The sequence below is a fragment of the Rhinolophus ferrumequinum genome, chromosome 10, assembly GCF_004115265.2.
Source record: "Rhinolophus ferrumequinum isolate MPI-CBG mRhiFer1 chromosome 10, mRhiFer1_v1.p, whole genome shotgun sequence".
NCBI lineage: Eukaryota > Metazoa > Chordata > Mammalia > Chiroptera > Rhinolophidae > Rhinolophus > Rhinolophus ferrumequinum.
This window is the reverse complement of record NC_046293.1, coordinates 87,697,043-87,712,405: the sequence shown is the minus strand read 5'-3', so window position 1 is coordinate 87,712,405 and position 15,363 is coordinate 87,697,043. Positions and strand designations below refer to the sequence as shown.

At 51.7% G+C, this 15,363-nt stretch overlaps 1 protein-coding gene across 2 annotated transcripts in view; it reads left to right on the top strand.

The window, feature by feature from the left end:
* Nucleotides 1-15,363, top strand: part of TSPAN9 (tetraspanin 9) — a 194,157-nt gene that overhangs the window by 3,266 nt on the left and 175,528 nt on the right. The window contains exons 2-3 of one of the 2 annotated variants that reach the window (XM_033117200.1): nucleotides 1,971-2,037; nucleotides 11,512-11,585. The gene's annotated coding sequence lies outside the window, so the exon portion shown is untranslated. The remainder of the gene's footprint in view (nucleotides 1-1,970; nucleotides 2,038-11,511; nucleotides 11,586-15,363) is intronic. The other variant, XM_033117199.1, reaches the window with a different exon arrangement.

Here is a 15,363-nt window from a genome sequence, read left to right as displayed (position 1 = left end):
TGAGGTGATTCTTTAGTGAATTTGACAAACACTTAGTGTGTGTGTGTGTCATAGCACAAGAGTCTGCTAAGTTCTGATGATGCAAAAATGAAAAAAGTAAAGGTCCCTGTTTTCAAGGGGTTTATAATGCAGTAAAGGGTTAAGAAAGGGGTTCAAAAAATGCCAGTTCAAAGCACAAGGTGAGTGGCCTGTGAAAGGAGAATGTTATGTGGGTTCAAACAGGAGAGTAAATCACCCTGAGTCCGGGGAACACTTCATGCGGCAGGTGGGGTCTGACTCGAACTTTGAAGGGTAGCTTGCATTTCAACAAAAGAGAGGAGGGACCAGCCTGAGGAAGGACAGCAAGAAACTATTGGGGTGTGTGAATAGCTTAGGTGAGTCAGTGAGTGGGTTGTGTGTAGGGAAGCAGAGAGAAAAAAGGCTGAACAGGGAGACAGTGGCCATATTGTGGGTCGCTTCAAATGTCCAGCCAAGGAATTTCATCCATCCATTGTCTCAAGAGAAGGTGTACCCACCACGTGTGGGTACTGAGCTGGTACTGGGGAGACAGCAGTCAACCTTAGGAGGCCCTGGGAACTCTGCAGGTTTTTGAGTAGGGGTTGTAGAAACAGGGACAGGCCTCAGGAGGGTGAGTCTGGAGTCTGTGAAGAGGGAAACTCATGGTGGGGAGAGTGGCTGGGCAGCTGTGAGGAAAGGAGAGGAGGGACTGAACCTGAGACGTTTCAGAAGTGGGGTTGAGACCGTTTCTGAATTGATGGGCTGGGTGGGTGAGGAAAGGATGAAGGGGGATTGAAGTGGATTCTGAGCTGGGTCATTGAGAAGATGCAGTGCCATTTGCTGTTTCCAGTGGATGTCATAGTTTTTCTAACCAGATTGTAAGCCCCGTCAGAGCAGAGGTTATAACTGACTCTATTCTCCTTGGCCCAGTACTCACTGCTGAGAGACACAGAGTAGGCAGAGTGTGGACCCCTGATAAGAAATGAATCTTGTTGTGGGGATATAATGTATGACATGGTAACAATAGTTAATAACATTGTATTGTATATTTGAAAGTTGCTAAGAGAGTAGATCTCATCACAAGAAGAAATTTTTTGTAATTATGTATGTATGTTGATGGATGTGAAATAGACATGTGGTAGTCATTTTGCAATATACACAAATAACAAATCATTATTTGTACAACTGAAGCTAATATAATGTTACATGCCAATTAATCTCAATAAAAATATGAAATATGGGTCCATTTTGTCATAAAAAAAAATCCTTCACCTTCTAGAACCCTAAATTTGCATTCACAGCAACTAATTTATACATGGGCCTAGCTTTCTCTAGAGTCATGTTTCTGGAGAGAGCCAAATGTTTCCTGTGTATATCTTTACACCCCAAGTTAACTACCCTTTCAACTTCTGCTACAATTTCTCTTTCACCTGATGGTCATTTTCCACCAAATTTGTGTTGCTCCATAAGAGTAGCTCTGGATGTGGTAGAGAGGAAAACAACAAAGTGTCCTGTTTCTTTACCTCAGCCTCCTAGGAGGTATATGTGAATCAAACTCATGTCTCAGTGGAGTTACACACTTTTGCATATCTTGAAACTCGGGTCACTTGTGAGTGGGCAAAATTACAAATGTTAAATCCTTGGATGCCAGGACTCCAGGGATGACAAATATGTGGCACTGATTGTGTTACTCTCATAACTGCCCATAGCAGACATCACTAATCGATCACAGATGTCTTTCCTGCTGAGTCAGGGATTGGGTTCTGCTCATCATGCGTTAGGCACCCACTGCCAGCTGAGTGGAATAGGCACAACAGCTGGAACCAGTTTGCCATTTCTGGCCTTTCCACCTGTTGAATGAATGGGTTCTTAATGGGAGACTGCTGCCCCCAAAGAGCGGCTGCTGCTGGACAGCATGCACCCTAGAATGGCTTCACAGAGAAGTGATGACCTAATTTTTTATTTTCCTGCAGGAATATTCTGGGATCTTCTCAAATCTGTCAGCAGCCAAAGTGTTTGTGGGAAATTCAAAGAAAACAGGTCAGTGTCCATTTTGGTGGGGCCTTAGAAAGTCTGTGTGTTATAAACTGTCTGAAGTCAAAGTTTCTCTTTCTCTTTCACTGTAGGTTAGGGAAGGTGGATAGCATGGGGTGCTGATATATTCTAGATGTCTCTGCCCCAGCTCTTGACTTGGAATGGATAAGCTCCATAAATTGGGCTTTGGGGGCCAGGAGAGAATAACTCCCCTCTACCTCCCCCACCCCCACACACACTGTTTCTGATTGGTGGCTGGTAGTATTCTTCATTTCTTGGAGAGCCACCCTGATTGTAAAGAGGCAGCCTAGGGAAGCAGGAGAGGCTTGTAACTTCCTGCTTCCTGTCTCCTCCCAGCAGACTTGGGAGCCAGGGTGGAGGACTTCCCACCAGCGTTCAGAAAAGAGTCTGCAGGAATCTGGCCAGTTTTACCTGTCTCTGTTCCTATATACTGGCTGCTGTGGGAATGCCGGGCTGTGGAGTGGCACCCTCTGCCAGGACCCTCCAGGGTCCGCTCTGCTCCTACAGGCCCCTGGGCTCTCGCTGATAGCTTCTTTGTTCCCAGCACTTGGGCATCAGGCCCCTGTGGAGCTGGCCTGGAGCTGCTTAGGCAGGGGGTGTGAATGGTGCTGATTGGGGTTCCCTGGGGCTGCTGCTTACCGACCTCAGCCTTTTTATCTTTTCATTTTGTGTTTTATCCTGTGGCTTCCTCCTGCTGGGTGATTTGTACATGTTTTACCTTCCAAGAACCCAGCAGTGTGGTGGGGGCTGGGGGTGGTGGGGATGGGAAGCATGGTGCTGGCTGGTAGCGTATCTTGCCAAACGCTTCTTTTCTGTGAGTTCCAGCGGAAATTATTTGGTGTCTTAGGAGTGGGCACGAACCTTAGTGTCCTGCCATGCTTTGGACTCGGTGCCAGGATTCACGTGTGTCACCATCTTCATTTACCACAGTTTCAGACTCTACATATGTCCACAACTAATTTATTTAAAGTGTGTTGCATCTGAATTTAAAGCTCATTTAATTTTCACAAGAGTCCTACGAGGTAGCTATCATTTCCCCCCATTTTACAGAGGCCGCAGCTAAGGCTGAGAGCGTGTCAGACTCAGGGCTCCAACCCTGGCAGTCTCCGCGGCGGCCGCTGTGCCCCGCCCCCCACCGTCCCGCCCCCCCACCGCAGACCTGCGGCCAGCCGTTCTCATCAGGTCCTGGGCATCCTCTGCAGGGCCCACCATGAGCTGCTGCAGCAGGAAGAGCGAGCTCCCATTTGTAGTCTCCCCCAGCCCTGGGGCCTGGGTGGCTGTCGGCTTTCATTCTTGCTGCTCTGGGATTTGGTGCATCACACCTGTGGGTGGACTGGGCTCAGGGAAACCAGGCTGGTGAAAATCAGGTGGTGGGGAGTGAGGACTGAAGCCGAGCGATGAGAGTCCCTGCCGCTCAGCACATCCTGCTGCATGACAGAGATTCCGCGGGGCCTGCTCCTGGGGGGACCTGCCAGGCAGAACTTGGTGGGAAGCTTCCCAGGAGGGCTGCATGGCCTGATATCACTAGTCCTTTTAGCCAGATGACCGTCCTCCTTCTGTGTATCTCTGTTGAAGCCGCAGTGAGGGCGACCTCACTGAAGGAGTTTCCAGGAAGGAAGTGCATCCCGTCCTATGGCTTTGGTTCAGCCGTTTCTTGTCATGCTGTATGAGCCTCTGGCGTGATGACCAGCTCCTGGCTGGGAGGTTCTCATCCTGGCTCCTGCCTCTGCCTCTATCAGGCTAGGTGACTTTTGGCAAGTTACTTGCTTTCTTCAGGTTGGCTTCCACACCTGGAGAAGGGGAGGCTGGGTGGTCAATTGCTAAGGTTCCTTCCAGCTCTGATGAAGGTGGCTTCTGAGGTGGGACGAAGGCATGTGTCTGGGTTTTGGCTTCTAATCCTGTGGCTTCCCAGATCCCTCTTCATTTTACAGTGCCCTCTCTGCCCCTGGCCTAGAGGCGGATGGAGGACAGAATGAAGTTAATGAGTAAACCGAGGCCCTGATTTCTGAGAGAAGCTGGACGGGGGCGGAGGTTGTTTGCAGAGATGGTTGCCTGTCTGGCTAGTGGCAGGGTATTCCTGCCTGACTTCCCTCCTGCACTGAGGACTCGCTGCTGCTTTCATTCTAACCGCCTCCTGCCCCCAGCCTGGAGCATGTGGGAGTTAGAAGGCTGCATCGCTGGACTCCAGCCCAACAAGTTAATAATTTCAACTTCAATTATAGCCACCACATAATGAAACAAGAGTGTCTGCCTGGGTGAAGGCCAGCTTCCAAACCCATTTTCTCCTCTCAAACCAAAAACATACCAAAACCTTAGCCTGAACTGGACTCGAGCTCTGGAGAAACGGGTAGAGCCAGAAGGAGCGCTTCCACTGCTTTCAGTGTCGCACACAGTGTGTGCTTCCTTCCGTGTTCGGAGCGAATGCAGGTTACTTTCTGATTATCCATTGTTGATTATTATCTGTGCTTTTGAGTGTACCACACCCCTTCTAGCCTCTGTCTTCCTTCCCACTTCTCTTACAGTGGTTGGAAATTAATTATACTTTGAATACTCACTTTCTGAGAATCTCATGACCATTTCTATGCTCAATGGTTAGCATTTAAAGAAATATCTGACTTTGCGCTGGGAACAAGAAAGGACGGGATGGAGAACAGTCCAGGGGTCTGAGGAGTCAGGCAGCTCAGTGGGTCCCCTGGAATCCCTGCACTAACTGGGGGGTGTGGCTGTTGCTGCAGGAAGCCGAGGGCCCCCGTGGCCTCTGGTGCAGGATCTCGGTGAGCTCCAGGCCTTGGCCTTCGCGGCTTAGGGCCACCGCTAATCCTCATAGCGTCTTTGAGCACATTTGAAAAAGTGCTCTTCCTCAGGTTGAAGAGAAAAATTAATCTGGGTATGTTATTGTAAAACCTGAACAATTTCCAACTCTGCCTGGGACAGCCATCTAGAATCCTGGGGGGCGGGGGCACTGCCGTGTCATACCTGTGCTCACAGCCCTCTCCCCACCATCATGGGGGCACATGTCGCTGGCGGCACACACCTCTGTGCTCCTCCCATTCCCTGTGAGGAAAGTGTGTCAGGTTCAGGGTCGGGGGGGAAGGCCAGGGGTGGCACTGGGCCTCTGAGAACAGTGGATAGCTGAGGGAAGTGATCTTGGGATGCTCAGAGCAAGGTGGGCGCAGGGTGTGGCTGTGACGCGCGCGCGCGTGTGTGTGTGTGTGTGTGTGTGAGAGAGAGAGAGAGAGGCGCATGCACTTGCCCTAGCATGCACAAGGCTGGGTGTGCCCCACATGTGTTTGTGTGGGAAGAGTTCTCCTGCTTTGTTCTGCGACTCAGCTGAGGGCCCACCTGAGCGTTTCGATAGTTAATACACGTCCATGACATGAATGCCCTCTCCTTAGAGGGGGTATAAAACTTGAACCCAGTACCTGGCCGCCTGCCAGCGTGGAGCTTAGGGGCCTGACTCTCCAGCAGCCCTGGGGTTGCGGGTGGTGGGGCCAGTGACAGAGGGAGCAGATTCTGCCTCAGCAAGTCCCTTGTCCCCACGTGGATCAAGCCCTATAAAAGGGCTCAGAGGGGCATGGTGATGGGCTGTGCTTGAATCGGGGGGTGTATTTTGGGGTGTGCGAACATGCAGAATGACGTGTTTTGTTTTAGAGAAAGTGAGGTAGAGGTCTGGGCTTGCAATTTTCCACTTGTCTTAATCCCGAGAGATTCTAAACAGTTTTGTTTAAAAACTGGACATGCAGATTGCAGAGACTTGAGTGAGGAAGAGCCGCTGGGTCCCCCAGGAAGGCAATTAGGTTTGAAGCCAAAGTCTGGATCTGTATGCAGCACGTGGGACCTGGAGGGTGGGGAGGCGGAGCTCAGCGCATCCCTGAAGGCATGAGTCACTCTAAATTAGCAGCCACGGCAAATTGGCTGCCACTGGCTTGCTGCTGGAGATGCACAGGGTGGGGAGGAAGCGGCAGCCCAGGGGACCACCCACCATCCAGGCTGCAGGCAGCAGAGAGACTTGGAATTACCTGTCTGGGCTCTGCCCCCTCCCTCTGTTACACAGAGAAGCGGGAGATAGTGGTGGCCAGTTGGTGGTGTCCGTGAAGGTCTCTTTGGAGGGGCAGGGAGAATAATTCAGGATCCAATCAAGGACAGGGCTGGGTGCAACTGAGAGCCCGTGGAGGAACCCAGGGGAGATGGGGCTGGGTCCTTCCCGGGGTTCCTCCATGGGGAGAACAGGTGGACTTAGAGAGGCAAAGGTAGGGCCTCGCTGCGTGGTTGCAGCGGGGATGGCAAGCTTGGAGGTCTGGGGAGAGCTGGGCGTGGCCTGGGTAGTTGGACGGGGATGACCCAGGGGAGACGTCTGGTACCCGAATGCCACCCAGAAGAGATTCGGATCTCAGGAGGCTAGCAGTGGGGAGCTAGTGTTGCTTCCTGAGTAGGGCAATGGCAAGATGAGGACAAATTAGCTTGTAGCAGAATTCAAAATAAAAAAATTTTTAAAAAGTACCTTTGTTTGTTGCAAAACGTAATATAAACTCATTATAATATTCAAATATTACATAAATTGTGGAAAGGGAAAATCTCCTACAATCCTGGCCTTCAGAGATAATCACTGTTAATACTTTGTTTTATATTCTTTTCAGGTAGTTTTATGAGAGACTAGCACCCTATTATTCTATCAATTTTCATAAATAGAATTAGTTGTATTATACTTACTGTTTGGCAACTTCTTTAGCCATTTTTCCACATCAGCGCGTATATAATGACCTCATTCTTTTGAATAACTGCATGGACTCACTGGATGCGTTTTATGTCAATTATCTATTGCTGCATAACAAACCACCCCAAAATCTAGTAAATTAACACAAGCACCACTCTATCTGCTCACAGCTCTGTGGCTTAGCCCTTTGGGCCGGCTTGGCTGGTCTCCTTTCTTGGGTTTATGAATATGGTGGCTGTCAGCTGGCGCCTCTCAGGGCTGGATGGTCCTGGAGCCTCTGTCATGCCTGTTGACTGGTGCTGCTCTCACCAGGACCTCTCTTCCCCCATGGGTTTCTCATTCTCAAGGAAACTAGCCTTTTAGGTGAAACAGAATCTGCAAGACCTCTGTGAGATCTAGGTCCTGACGTCTTACCATATAAAGTCTATCTACTGCTTGGTCAGAGCAAGTCACAGGACCGGCTGGCACTCCGGTGCTGAGGGAAAGACTCTACCCTTGATGGGAGGACTGGCAGAGTCACACTCAAGGCGTGCGTGTTTGCGGCAGGAGGGCATGGAGATGTAGTCTTCCGTGCACCCAGGAGGAAGAGAATTAGCATATTTGGAAATAGACCCAGGTCTTTGGAAGACGCACAGGCTCCCTCCCTTCCCAGCCCACTCTTTGCCCCAAATGGTCACCCAGGGAAACTGGCAAGGGCAGGACACTTAATTTTCCTGTTGGTTTGGAGGTGGTGTTAGAGGTGGATTCTGTGGTGTTTGTGTGGCTGCATGGGGCATATATGGGCAGGTTTTGGGGGGTCATCTAGGGTTTGGGCACTGTGGTAGACGGCTTCTCCTGCTAGGGCTCCTGCAGCTGTAGAAGTGAAGCAGGAGCCTTCCTCCCCCCGGGAGCAGCCAGGAGCCTGGCTGCTCAGTACTTCTGCTGATTGTCATGGCACCTCTGAAGACTGTGAGTCAGTGAGTGACAGGTCTTTAAGAAAGCCAGCTGGTCACTCCTGATCCAGGCCTCTGCTGGGAATTCATTCATCCACCCAGCAAATACTGCACCTACTCTGCTCCAGACTTTACCCTGTCCCCTCGTAACTTCAGATGTGAAATAAGATGACCCAGGCCTGTATGATTTGCAGGCTTCTCTTTTCCTTCTCAGGCTACTCACAGTGGATTTAACGTTTTGACTTCCCACAATGTATTCGTTTTATAGTTTTCTTACCACCTGCCTTGGTAGCTCTTCTCCCTGGTGAAATCACCAATGGTGGGGAGGCAGAAGGAAGAGCCAGCCTCGGGTCCTTAATGGTCCCCCGTCCTGGCTGAGAGGATGCTGCCATGTTGGTGATGGTGGAGAGGTCCTCCCCGCGCTAAGCATCCATCAAACTTAGCTCTCCCTGCAGAGCTCAGGCCAGACCTGATGAAGTATACTTTCCTAGCACAACAGTGTCTCTCGCCTGTCATCTGCCTGGTGGTTTGCGCATTCATCAAGTAAGAACAAAGCTGAGTGGGCTTTTTCATTGGAAAACCCCTTGGCGTTTTATTTTCTCTCTGTTCTTTCTCGGCATTTCTTGGAAAAGAAATGTCTTGTGGCTGATAGTTCCCCTGCTTGTGAAACAGTGCCGTCCATCACTGCCTGGCTCCCTACGCCCCTTGGCTGGTGTCCTTCTCCTCTGGGCGGCAGGAGAACTGGCCCAGCTGAGCCCGAGGCCGTGGTGAGGATGTGGATGGGAAGGAGCGCGTGGCTGCACCACCCTTGGGAGCAACCCTGCCACATGTGGGTGACTTCGGCGGCCAGCACTGTGGTACTGCTGCACGGTCAATGATATCTGATCAGCCTGTGAGCTTAATATGTGCCCGTGCTTAGTGCCGATGCAAACGTGCACAGCTGACTCGGCAAACCTTTGAGCAATCTGGCATCACAAGCAAGACGAGCAACCTCAGCAACTCCTTTTGGCCCAAGAATTGGAAAAACTGGATGGGGGCCCTCAGCCTGCTCCAAGTTTGCTAGTTTGAGGCATAAAGTAGCTAAATTCTCCATAAGGGTGACCCAAAGGCCCCTGTCTGACTCCAGACTTGTCTGCCCAGCCTCGCCCCCCTTTCTGGGTGTCTGTGGCTGTGAGGATGGAGTCACATTTCAGCGCGCTCGGCAGTCGCAGTGTCCGTTCATCAGGGAATTACCGAGCACTCTGGTGTGAGGGTCTGAGGCAGCTTTTGGGCCAGGTGCTCAGTGTGATAAGAGAGCTTCAGCCAGTGTGGGACAGGTGAGTCCCCAACCCTTGCTGTTCCCGGCTGCCTGCTGTCCTCTCCGTTGTATCTGGTTTTCCCGTTTCCCCCCGGGCTCGGTCCCGCAGCTTCCGTGACACTAGCAGTGGGCTCTGAAGGCCAAGTAGGAAGGGATGAGCTGCTAGGAGGTGCAGCCAGAGCCCTCTCTGTCGGACTCAAAGGAGATGCCTCCTTGACCCGGCTAAAGTGTCACTGCCTTTTAGTCACACCCAATTCGGCATAAAAACGACGTCATCTCAGTTTTAGCCTCCACCTTCCTCACTGCTTATCCAAATGATTCTGTGTCGTTTCATAAGCTCAGGTGTCCTGTAGGAGAAGGATACTTGCCTCTGGGGTGCTCAGGGGACAATACGTTGGGCTCTGAGGACTGTTCTTTAACTAAACAGCGGCAGTCGCATCTCTGGAATGTGTGTGTGGCTTCCCCGAGGGGCCACCCTCTGCCGGCTGATGGCAAGTTAGAAATGGGTGCTCAGGCCTTGCTGCCACCGTGGCCCGGGCTGGGTGCCCTGCTCGATGCTTTGAGCCTGCTCTTGGCCTGGACACTGCAGGCTGGACATCGGGCCAGGTGGGCCTCTCCCTCCACAGAGCGCATATTCTGACATTCCGGTTGCGTCTGACGCACGTGGGAAAGCAGAGTCCTGGCATGGGAGGACCTGAACCACACACATTTTCTGCTTCTGGGAATGCTTTTGGGGCTAATGCTGATTATGGGACCTGCTTATGCTAGGAGGGGAAGCCACAGAATTGTCCCCCCTTCTGGGGGGCGGGCTGGCAGCCTGGTTTCCTGGGTCTTCATCGCAGCTGGCTCTGGTGGGGCTCTTGCCACCAGCGGAGGTGGAGGTGGAGGCATTTGACCCTCTCTCTGTGGGCCGGGGTGAGGGAGGGTGGTAGGCTCGTGAGGGAGAGCCCCATCCTGACTCTGGGGCAAAGGGGAGGGTGGAAGGTGATTCTTCAGACTGAGGGCCCTTTCTTCTTTGCACCCCCACCCGATTCCCTCTCACCTCGCGTTGCCATTATAGCCAAAAAATGCTTACAGGCATTCATAGGAAGGCTGGTGCACCTTTAAAGAAACACCTAAAAAGGCACTATCCGTTTTGTGGTGGTTTTAAGTCAAGGGTCTTTAACGTAGTCTGGCTTCATGTCGGGCATAAGTGCGGCCACCTCCTAGACCCCGTGTGTAGGGAATTGGTCTGTGGCTCCTGGTGTTTTTGAGACCCTGCAGCCACTGCACCCTCTGCACCCTCCCCACTCCGCAGGATTTCAAGCCAGAGAACTGACGTACACACTCAGGACGTGTGCAGCCTCCACGGCGTCTGTGACAGGCAGGGACGTTTCTCGTGGCTCACCTCAATCTCTGTCTCTTTGTTCCTTCTGACGGAGCAGAAGCCTTGGTTTTCGCCTCCACTGATGGTTTCTCATTGCCTAGCACTTGGAGGTCACTCATATGCTTTGAATGAATAAATACTGCATTTGTAATATAGAAAGAAACATGTCTCTCCTCTAGCCGTGTCCAGGACACTTAGAGCACTTGCTTGGTTTAAAACCATCCACGTCCGCAGTCGCAGGGGCGTGAAATGCCCTGTGGAGGAAGGAGATAGGACTCCTTCTAAGGCGGGAGCTCCTTATTAGAGGGTCTGCAGCTCTGGGAGGAGGACTGACGCTGCCCCCCCAGGAAGTGAAGAGGTGGACAGGAAGATGTAGGGAAGAGGAGGCCCTTGCTTGGAAGTTTCACAGCTGGGGAAACTGAGGCTGGTTATCGTAGGACCTCTAGGCAGTTGAGCGGAGGAGCCCAGAGCCTGAGTTTCTGATCCCAGCCCTGGATTCTGTCTCTTCTTCCCCCGTCCCCTCCCCCGCCCCCAGTCCCACGCCTGCTCCGGTCTTCCTCACTCACCCAGGGGCACCTCAGAGTTCCCAGCTTTGTAGGAAAACATGCACCCGAAATGGCCAAATCCGTGAGGACTTGAGAGGCACGTGTGGGGTTATTTTGGGTCTGGTGGGCCGGGCTCAGATCTCTCTGGCATTCCGGGCTGCTGGCCTCTCAGAATTGACCAGAATGGAAGGATGATAAAAATCAAGGCTCCAGGAATAGCCCAAGAATTTGCTCATTCTTTACCCCTGTAAAGAGGTGCCGCCCAACCCAGATCCTGCAATGAATTTGGGGCTGAGGGAGGGTGCTGGCCTTGGGGAAGGGGAGAAGGAGAGGTCAAGACGATTTCCTCTTCCTCCCCTGGGGAGGATGGGTGGCGAGCACTGTGCCTGGCTCAGGGCCCATCTGATAAGGGAGAGGACTGAGAGGCCCGGGGATGGCGTTTCCCCACCAGCCATCTCTGCCTCTGGGGGGTCGCCTGCTGACTCCCAGTTGGTTGGCTAGGCTCTCTGTCTCGTTGTTTCTCTGTCCCTGTCAAACCTAGACAGGCTCAGGACAGCTCTGGCCTCTGATCCTCAGGGAGCTTTATCTCTTCCTCCCTTCCCCAGTCAGGCCGGGTCACTATTGCTCAGTGCATGGGAAGGAGACACGTACGGAGCACCTGCCCCTGGAAGTTCAGGAGGTGAGTGACGCCAGGGACCTGTCACTACCCCGAGGAGCTGGAGTGGCTGTGTAGAGACAGGCCAGTGCAGACATGCACAGACTCACTAACACCATCCGGAGCGGTCCCTACTGCTGGAGGGGCAGTGGGGACTGGAACAGGCAGAGGGGGCAGTGGAAAGAGCAGTCTGCTGGGAGTCAGGACACCTAACTGGCCCTGGACCAGTCGTGTCACTTCTCTGGACCTTAACCTTTGTTATCGGTAAAGTGAGGAGTCCGTGATCCCAGAGATCCTTTCTGGCTTAAGAGTTAGCTGGTTCCAGGAAGAACCTTTTCAGATGGGCAGGATGCTTTTGTTGCCGCTGGTGTTTGTTCCCAACGGAGTCCAAGGGTGGACACCTCAGCTGGGTCATCTCCACGGAGGCAGGATGAGGGCTCAGACGTCACAGCCAGGCCTCACACCTCCCTTCTGTTCTCTGGACCCTCCTGCCTAGGAGGACTGACTTTAAGTTCAGAACCCAGCTGCCCTTGTCCGGGATGAGGTGGTCCCCGGCCTCTGCGATGAGGTCCAAACGCCGAGTGAGGCGTGCGGGGCCCGCCGTGAACTGGCAGCGGCCCTGTCCCACCTCCCAGCTTTCCATGGAGAGCCACTCTGCCCCTTTTGTTTCTGTAATGCCAAGTTATCTGTGCCCCCTCTTCCTGCTGCCCACTACGCAGCTTTGTTTCTCGTTGTCCCTGCTGTGGTCTGCCTGGCTGGGGTGCCTGTCCCATCCGGCCTGGTTTTATCTCTGATCTGCGTAGTTTTAGCAAATTTGAAAATTTGTTCGCCATTATTTTTTCAAGTATTTTTCTGTTCCCCTTTCTCTCTCGTCTCCTTCTAGAACTCCTATTACCAGTACATTATCTGTTTGATATTGTCCTATGGGTTGCTGATGCTCTGTTAATTTTTTTCAGTCGTTTTTCTTTCTGTACTTCTATTGTTGTGTCTGCAAGTACAACGATCTTTTCTTTCGCAGTGTCTAATCTGATGTTAATTCCATCCAGTTATTTTTCATTTCAGATATTGTAGTTTTCATCTCTAGAAGTTCCACTTGAATTTTTTTATATCTTTCATTTCTCTCCTCACGTTTGTTTTCTTCTACATTCTCGGGCGTACGAAACATACTTCTTATAGTTGTTTTTCATCGTTGTCTACGAGGTTCATCATCTCTGTCATTTTGGGGTCTGTTTTATTGACTGATTTTTCTCCTGTTTATGTATCATATTTTTCTGCTTCTTTGAATGCCTGCTAATTTTTGATTGGATGTCAGACATTGTGAATTTAATCTTGCTGGGTTCGGTTTTATTTCTTTAAATAGTATTGGACTTTCTTCTGGCATGCATTTAAATTGCTTGAGATCAGTTTAATGATTTTGAGGCTTGCTTTTAAGCTTTGTTCGGGTGGATCCAGGCTTTAGTTGGGGCTAATTTAATGTCGTTACTAAGGCATCACTCTTCTGGGGATTCTGTCTAGTGCCCCATGTGTTATGACGTCTCCCTACTTTCGTGGGTGGGAATGTGAACTCTTTCTGGCGCTGTGTGAGCTCCACAAATTGGCCTATTGCTTTCCTTCCGTTGGTTCCTTCCTCAGCCTTGTGGAGGTTCTCCCCACACATGTGCAGGTCAGCAGAGATTCAAGGGGGCTCTTCTGTAGACCTCCAGGGCACCCTCTCTGTGCAGTCCTCTCCCCTCTAGTATTGCACCCTAAAAATTCTAGCTCTGTGAAGTCGAATTTCTATTTCCTCACTTGGTGGGACCACTGGCTCCATCTGGATTCCTCCCCCTGTGCTGCTGTGTGGAAACTGCCTCTAGGTAGTAAGCTGGGCAGTCATAGGACTCACCCTTTTGTTCTTTTCTCTCAGGGAAGATAGCTCTGTGCTGTCTATCGTCTGAAGTTGATGTTTCATGTGTTCTGTCCAAAATTTTAGCTATTCGGGGTGGGGGGTACATCCAGTCCCTATGGCTGTAGACAAGTCCTGCAATCTTGGAGGACTAACCTGAGGCGTCATCCTTCTCGCTGGGGGAGGTATCTCTAGTCAGCCTCCTACAAGACTGCAGCAGCATGTTCCTTTCCCCATGGTTTTATCTGTTTTTGTTTTTTAATCTCTCCGAGTAGGCTGTTTCCCTGAGCACGCAGATGACATGGCTTTTTCCTTAGTACCCTGTGTACCTAGCCCGGTGCCTAGCATAGAGTAGGCAGCTCATGTTTATGAATTGAATGAATCAATGCAAGAAAATACAAGCTAACCATGCCATGAAGTTGCTAAGCAGTACGTCCTGTGTAGGGGGCTCAGCTCCCAGGAGTGCAGACGAGAGTCTGCCCCTAGGGAGCTCACACCACATCTGCAGCATCTGGTTTTGTTCGTTCTGGTTGGGACACTGGCAAATTTGAATTCATCCAGAGGAGGGTGCCTAAGATGGTAGAAACTGTACCACATGGGAAATGGATGACGGGTTTGGGAATAGTCATTTTGTCTGGAAGTTATTTTTATGGAATGTTATGGGAGGGGGGCACAATAATGGTTTTCTAACACATTCGGGATTGATGTGGAAGAGGAAGGATTAAATGTATCCTTTGGCTTCAAAAGGCCAAACCTAAGACCCACGGGTGGGGATTCCAGGAGGTGAGATTTGGGTCCAGTTCCAGGAGAACTTTCTCATGGCTACAGCCACCCAGCGGAGGAACGGGCTGTCGTGAGAGGCAGTGAGCCCCGTCAGTGCTGCGAGTTAAGGAAAAACTCCTCTATTGATCAGGGACTTTGAGTTTGGGGCTGTAAGGTTGGGTATTTTGCATGTGATCACCTCTAAGATACCTTCCTCCTCAGTGATTCGAAATCTTACTCCTCTCTTTGAGCCCCACGATTCATCCCCCCCCGCAACTGCCCATCCCCCACCTGCACACACACATTCAGAAAACGCACCTGGAATGTGCTCCTGACTGTTGTTTTGTGCAAATCCTCACCCCTTTACCCGGGCCTAACTAAAGTGGATTTCTCCTCGGGCCTTGCAGGCTAGCTGCTAATGTCTGTGCTTGTCTCCATCATTCTGACTGGCACCCTATTGATCCGGGCTGGCCCCTGTGTCAGCACCTTGTCGCATTGTCTCCTGGGTCAGGACACACAGTGCCTTTGAGACAGTGCATGACTGGTTAGCGCATTGTTCTCGCGCTTCCCCTACGGCACAGTCTGGCAGGCTCGCTGCAGCCATTCCCAGTGCTCGTGCACAGAGCGTGAGCAGACACTGCCACCCCTGACCTGCTCCTTGGCTTGTTTCTCTGAGTCTCGCCTCTTCCTCTCATGGGCCCCTCTCCTCTCTGGACTGGAATCTCCTAAGGAAGTGTCACCCCACGGGCCTAGGACAGGACACTGTACACTCTGGAGGCCCATTTAATAGTGGTCCTGGCAGATTCCTTGAGAGAATCTTTCAGCACCTGCCTTTGCCCGTTTTTAAGATGGCCTCCAGAGAGCTTCAAATAAGATTCCGCCCTGGGGAGGGTAGGTGTGGGCAGCTCAGTGGCTGGAGGAGAGTGGAAGGCGCCACTTGGAAGGGGCTATGAGCCAGTGGCCCATCTTCTGCTTCACTGAGGCTGCTGCTCACCCTTGCCGTGAAAGCAGCCTTTGCCAGGTAACTTATAAATCTTGGGGGTCTGCTAGGGAAATCTGAGGTGCCTCCCTGGCCGCCTCATTGTTTCTGCAGCAGGCTGTTGGACCCAGGGCGGTAAGTCACAGCTGGGTGGGCTCTGGGGCGAGGGCTTTGCAGAA